The sequence below is a fragment of the Hibiscus syriacus genome, unplaced genomic scaffold (genome assembly GCF_006381635.1).
Source record: "Hibiscus syriacus cultivar Baekdansim isolate YM2019G1 unplaced genomic scaffold, ASM638163v2 tig00110890_pilon, whole genome shotgun sequence".
Classification (NCBI taxonomy): Eukaryota; Viridiplantae; Streptophyta; class Magnoliopsida; order Malvales; family Malvaceae; genus Hibiscus; species Hibiscus syriacus.
The window spans coordinates 14101811-14108206 of record NW_024062900.1 but is presented as its reverse complement, the minus strand read 5'-3'; the positions used below and the strand labels follow the sequence as shown (position 1 = coordinate 14108206).

General features: G+C 35.6%; 1 pseudogene; it reads left to right on the top strand.

The window, feature by feature from the left end:
- Positions 1-1394: 1394 nt before the first annotated feature.
- On the top strand, positions 1395-4563 carry LOC120144749 (annotated as a pseudogene).
- Positions 4564-6396: the final 1833 nt, after the last annotated feature.

Sequence of the window (6396 nt, the reverse complement as noted above, 5' to 3'; positions counted from 1 at the left end):
CATTTCTCAAATTCAGAGCCATTTTCAACTTCACAACGAAGGATATTGGACTCCAGACAACGCAAGTTCAACTTCACGACGAAGGGACCGCTGGTTGTCAACAAATATTTCTCAATTTCAGAGCCAATTTCAACTTCACAACGAAGGATATTGGACTCGGAACAATACTTGGATTTCAACTTCACGACGAAGGATATCCAATTCTCAGGCTCAACTTCACGACGAATGAGCCATATATAAATTCCAACTTCACAAACAGATTGACTTAACTTCGCGACGAAAGTGTCATCTGTAACACCACAACGCCACAGTCTTCAGATCAAGGGTCACCTTCACGACGAAGTACCTTGAACCAGAAGATGATTCAGAGGCCACTTGTCAAAAGCTTTGAGCTCATCTTCAACTTCGCAACGAAGGATTTCGTGCTCAGAATTTTCCAAATTTGACTCAACCTCACAACGATGGAGTCATTTTGTGATTGATAAACCAGTCTCAACATCGGATCTCAACTCTACAACAGAGGACATTCGATATGATCGAAATTTGTGTCTTTTAATCTTTCCTCTATTTTCGTTACACGATAATGAGCAAAGAGGGGCAGCTGAAGACACTAAATTTCGTTATTTAAACGTTATCATATTATATAATATATTATATAATATATTCATACATATATAATATTTACATATTTATCCTTTTTATCTCAGGCCCAATTGGTGCTCAAACCCAAACAGGACTGGTCCAGTTAGGGTTTTGGGAACCCTAGCTTCAAACACTCCATCAATGCCGTTCTCCCCCTTTGAAAACTCAGCGCCGCGCAGCAGTCCCAACTCCCGAGTTTCACGGCCGCACGCCTCCTTTCATAGTCATTTCTCGCATGTTCAACAAGCACAACGACGTGAGTTACAAGGATACATCCATAACCAACCAAGCAGTGATTTAGTCCAAATAAAATGCTAGAAAATCGGGACTAAGACTAGTATTCTTAGACTATAAATACATGTAAATTGAATATGATTGGGGAGGGATAGGAGAAATATCAGAGAGCTTTAGGCACAAATACCAGAAAGCATACGAAACAAATAGATAGCTATTTCAAAGTACTCTTGTACGAATTTCAAAAGAAATAAAGGTATTTTTTTTTCTTCTTTTCTTTCTTTTACCTTCGATTCGTTATGTACTCGGCTTGCATGTGGTTCTCGTTGCTTGGTTTCGTTGTTTGCTCCGAAGACACCAAATAGAACCATTTTCGGGCCGATGAACGGGAAGTTCTTTTAGATCTGTCTTGTTAGATCTAGTAATCCCGAGGCCCGATCTAAAAAAACTATCCGGATTTTTGGAAAACCAGAGGAAAAGAGCTTTGAAAAACAAAAAAAAAAAGGGTTTTGCCACCGATGAACGACGGCCGTCGCCGTTCAGCGGCGGCGGCGAGGCGGCGTAAGGTGGCCATCGGCCGTTTTCTGGATTTCATGGTGATCGTGTTCTTCAATTGAAGAACACGGTTGAATGTGGAGAGGAAATGAGAGAGAGATGAGTGATTCGGCTAAGGAGAAGAAAACAAATGAATATTTTAAAACAATTTTAAGTTATATACTAAACCCAAATCCGCGTGTTTTTCTTAACAAAAGGAGAAACTACACGTTTGGTCCTCTCGTTTTGTTTAAGAGCTCGATTTGGTCCCTGATTTCAATTTTGAACTCAATTTTCATTAAGATTCAGTCTCTGTTTCTGATTTTCTTTTAATTCGGCCACCCAAGTTTGTTTTATTTTATTATGATCCTTTATATATATACATTTATATACATTGTTATAGTATACTATATTTTTTAGTTTTTTTATTTATGCTATGGTATATTATATTTTATGTATAGATATTATTTATATTTCTTTTTCGTTCTTTATATATTTTATTCTATTGCATATATTTTTCTTACATAAATTTTTATATATGTTTGTATTATTTTTCCTATTTTTATCTATTTATTTGTTCATATTCTTATTCCATTTTTTTCTCTCTTTATTTTTTTCTTTATATTTATTCATACTGCTGTGTGTACCTTGTTATTTTCTTTATTCTGTCTGGTTGCCTCATATTTTTCCTAGTACTTTTATCCTCCATGTCTTCATTTTTATTTATATATGTATATTAACCGTTTTTTTCTACTTTCCTCATTTTATTTTACCACCTTTTTTTTACGTTCTTTGACTTTTAAAGGGTTCGTTTTCAATTAATCAGAGGTAAGCAATTAGGATCGTTATTTTACCTTTTTAATTTAAACTTTCTATTTTCTTAATCTAAGACAACTGGAAATTATGTAGTACCGAAAGGGCGGTTCAAGGGTGCTAATCATTCCTTGACCGTAACCGACCCCCGAACCCGACATATCACTGGTAAGATACAGATCAGGTAAGACCTAGGGTATCCGATCAACCCTTTATTTTAAAATAAATGATCGGTGGCGACTCCAGTCCATATTTTTCAAGTCGAAGCCCAATTCCGGGGCCCAACCGAAAGACGGTTGCGACACATATAATCACATAATTGAAGAGAATATATTCTTTAGAATCACTGCATGCTTCATAGAAGCTTTAAAGAAGATAAAAACAAGTTCATTATGATCACAAGAAATACAAAATATTATCAGTAAACTTATTATTACTCCTCAAATTGTTAACTCCACTCTACTAAACTGCCCTTCTAATTTAATTACTTTGAGCTTTTTCTTATGGTGTGCTAAGCAACCCAATTATTTCCATGATACTCAAGCATTTGATTGTATGGTTAATGTTCTCTCTTAGTTAAAAGTATGCAACTGTGAGAAGAATTGTTGGGGAATTGGAAAATGTTGGTTGTGTGATAAAACCACAAACTTTCTTGCTTTTGTTGAGGATTTATTGGTGTGGTGGATTATATGAAATGGTTTTTGAGACTTTTTTCGAAATGGACGCTTTCGGGTTTACTCCTAGTACATTTGCACGTAATGTTATCATGGATGTTTTGTATAGAATTGGGCATGTTGATGGAGCTATCAAGGTTTTGAAAGAAACCCAATTCCCGAATTTCTTGACTTTCAATATTACTTTGTGTAATTTATGCAAGTTGGGTGATTTGTCTAACATGAAGCATATTAGTAGAAGAATGCTCCAGCAGGGATATTATCCTAATGTTAACACATTTAAGATGCTCTTGAATTGTTTGTGTAAAATGGGTAGGCTAGCAGAGGCATATCAAGTGCTGGGTTTGATGATTACTCTTGGAGTTTCTGTATCAATAAAGGTTTGGAGTATATTGATTGATGTGTTTTGTCAGTTGCATCAACCTTATTTAGCCTATGCTTTGTTTAATAAGATGCTCAGGACTGGTTGCTCTCCTAATCTGGTGATATACACTAATTTGATCAAGGGATTTTTGGATTCCAAAATGGTTAATACTGCTTCTAGCATTCTAAATAGAATGGAATCTGACGGATATGTTGCCGACTTGGTTCTCTGTAACATATTAATAGATTGTTTATCCAAAGGTGAGAGGTATGATGATGCATTTGGTATTTTCCTGAGTTTGCCAGACAGAAAATTGGTACCTGATTCTTATACATTTTGCTCCTTGTTATCTAACATATGTTTGTTCCGGAGGTTTTCTCTATTACCTAATATAGCTAGTGGACTTGCAATAGAAGGGGACCTAATGGTTTGCAATTCCCTACTAAACTACTTTTGTAAGGCTGGCTATCCACTGCACGCTGTAGAATTATATGATTACATGCTGGATAGAGGTTTAACACCTGATAAGTATAGCTTTGTTGGATTACTTAGTGGGCTTTGTGGAGCAGGAAAAATTAATAAAGCTGTTGGTGTTTATCAAGGATTAATAATGTCTTACTGTGGTCTCGATGCTCATGTCCATACTGCTATCATGGATAGGCTCATAAGAGTTGGTAAATATCACAGCCATCAAATTGTTTAGGAGGGCACTTGTAGAGAAATACCCACTAGATGTTGTATCATACAATGTTGCTATCCATGGACTTCTCAAGAGTGGAAGGATAGGAGAAGTTTCTACTTTGTACAGCATGATGAAGGAAATTGGAATTTTACCTAATGCACATACATATAATTTGGTCATTTCTGGTTTCTGCAAGGAAAGAGACGTCGAAATGGTCAAGCAGTTGATGCAAGAAATCAGTGTGACTAAGTTCAGTTGGACCATCACACTGTGAACAACGTAATTAAACTGTTGTTCAGATCATATCCATATCCTTCAGCCTTCAATCAATTAGTCGAAATGTGGAAGTCTGGATTGATACCTGATGAGGCAATGTATGCACACTTCTTCAAGGGGCCTGCATCTGGAATATATATCGCTCATGCTCAGCGCTTGCTTGTGAGGGATAAAGTATGGGTAGATTCATCTAGCTTTGATGACCTTCCTGATGTGGCTGCTTCTGTGGGCTGAGCTGTTGTCTGCAAATAAGGCATCTCATATATCAGTAGATGGAGCGGCTGCTTGGATTCTATGTAGCTGTGCTCTCCAATGGAATGTAGTCCCAACTATAAAGGTAAAGGTAGTAGCCCTTTCCATTTGATAAAATAGTTATCATCGTACATTACTAGTTCTTTCAACCAATTAGTCACTAACTTGATCAAGAATACATTACGAACCTTCTATAATGAGTTACTTGTTTTTTAATATTTCGCATGCAACAAGTTTGAACTTCTATTGGTTTTGGGAAAATTGCTGCAAGGTTCTGTCAGAAGAATAGAGTCTCGAATAGGTTGAGCAGAATATGGTGTGAATGGTTGGGGAAAGAAGCTACAAGAAAAGATGATACGGTAAAGGTTCCAAAGCATGAATTTGCTCCTGTTAGTTTTGCTTATAATTGTGATCTAGGCAGAAAGAAGTTACTCGACGACGGCAAGTTACTTTTAACATATGGTTCTCCCACAGAATTGGGCAATGTTGAAGCTCTGCAAGCAGGAAAAGGAAAAAGTGATTTTCTGACCCAGAGGATATAAGTGAATCTTTGAGTAATCAATGCAATTCACTTGGGGAAAACTCGTCAACTTCAAATAGTGCTTCTTCAAAACTGGCATTAGATCAATAAGATGATCAGCTTCTGTTCACAAGATTTATATCAAGTGAGGCTATAAGGCGATAGTTAAGACGGCAACAACGTATAGCTGTTGAAAGAATGTGTGATGTTTGTCAGCAAAAGATGCTTCCTGGGGAAGACGTAGCAACGCTCTTGAACTAAAATACTGGAAAACTTGTTTGTAGTCGTAGAACAGGGTATGATTCTCTACTTAGCCTGGCTCTGATCAACTTTTAAGTTATTCAGGAGGCCCTTAAATAAATTTTCATCTTGTTGGTAAATATTGCCCATTTTACTGTCTCAGCTTGAAGCATAACATGTGTATTTAAGTCTTATTTATTCTAGTAACGATGTGTTATATGTCACATGTACATAAGTGTTGACATAACATATGTCATATGTACATAATGTGATGACATGATACACGCCTTGTGTACTTAAGTAATGTTGTGTTACATATTGATGTGTATATAAGTAATGATGTGATACATGTCAAGTCATTATTTTATATTATTTTAGATATATGATTTATCATGTGAATAATTTGTATTGATGGTAGTCAATTGATCGTTTCTATTTTATCAATAATATTTTTCCTTAAAATTAAAATTAGAAATAAAAGTATTTGAAAGAAGAATAATAAGAATAAAAATAATTAGTGTAAATGTTAAAAGTGAAATAACATAAGGATAAAATATATAAATAATCTCTAAACTTTTAGAGTATTTATATTTTGGTCTTTTAAAATTTATAATACAATTATCAAACTTTTTGCTATTTTAATTTTTGTCTATGTCGTTATCTGTTAGGTTTTTTTTTTGACGTGGCACTTAAACACCTTTAAATCTTCTTTTTCATTGGGTGTTGGTTTCATCATGAATACAATAGAAATGAGCAAAGCCAAACTTGTTTCACTAACCCTGGATGCGGATAAATCATGGAATGATGAGTTCCAACAACTGGTGGAAACCATCCCTAGAGCAACAGATGAACATCCATTGCTCTCCTCTAATCCTCAACCACTTATTTGTTCCTTTGAGAGTTATTTCTTCATAAACAACCCTTGTCCCATTCTGGAAAACATCAGTGTTTACAAGCCAAGGGCTTTTGCCACGCACGTCCCTTATGCTTCTTTGCCCGCTTCCATCAACGATTCCAACTGTAAGATTGTTTACTTGTGCAAAAACCCCATGGATGTTCAACAAACGAAAATTTTCTCTTAAAACTCAAACTTTAAGAGATTATTTGTGTACTTTACCCTAAAAAATGGTATGGATTAATCGACTATCAGCTAACGGCCAATGAT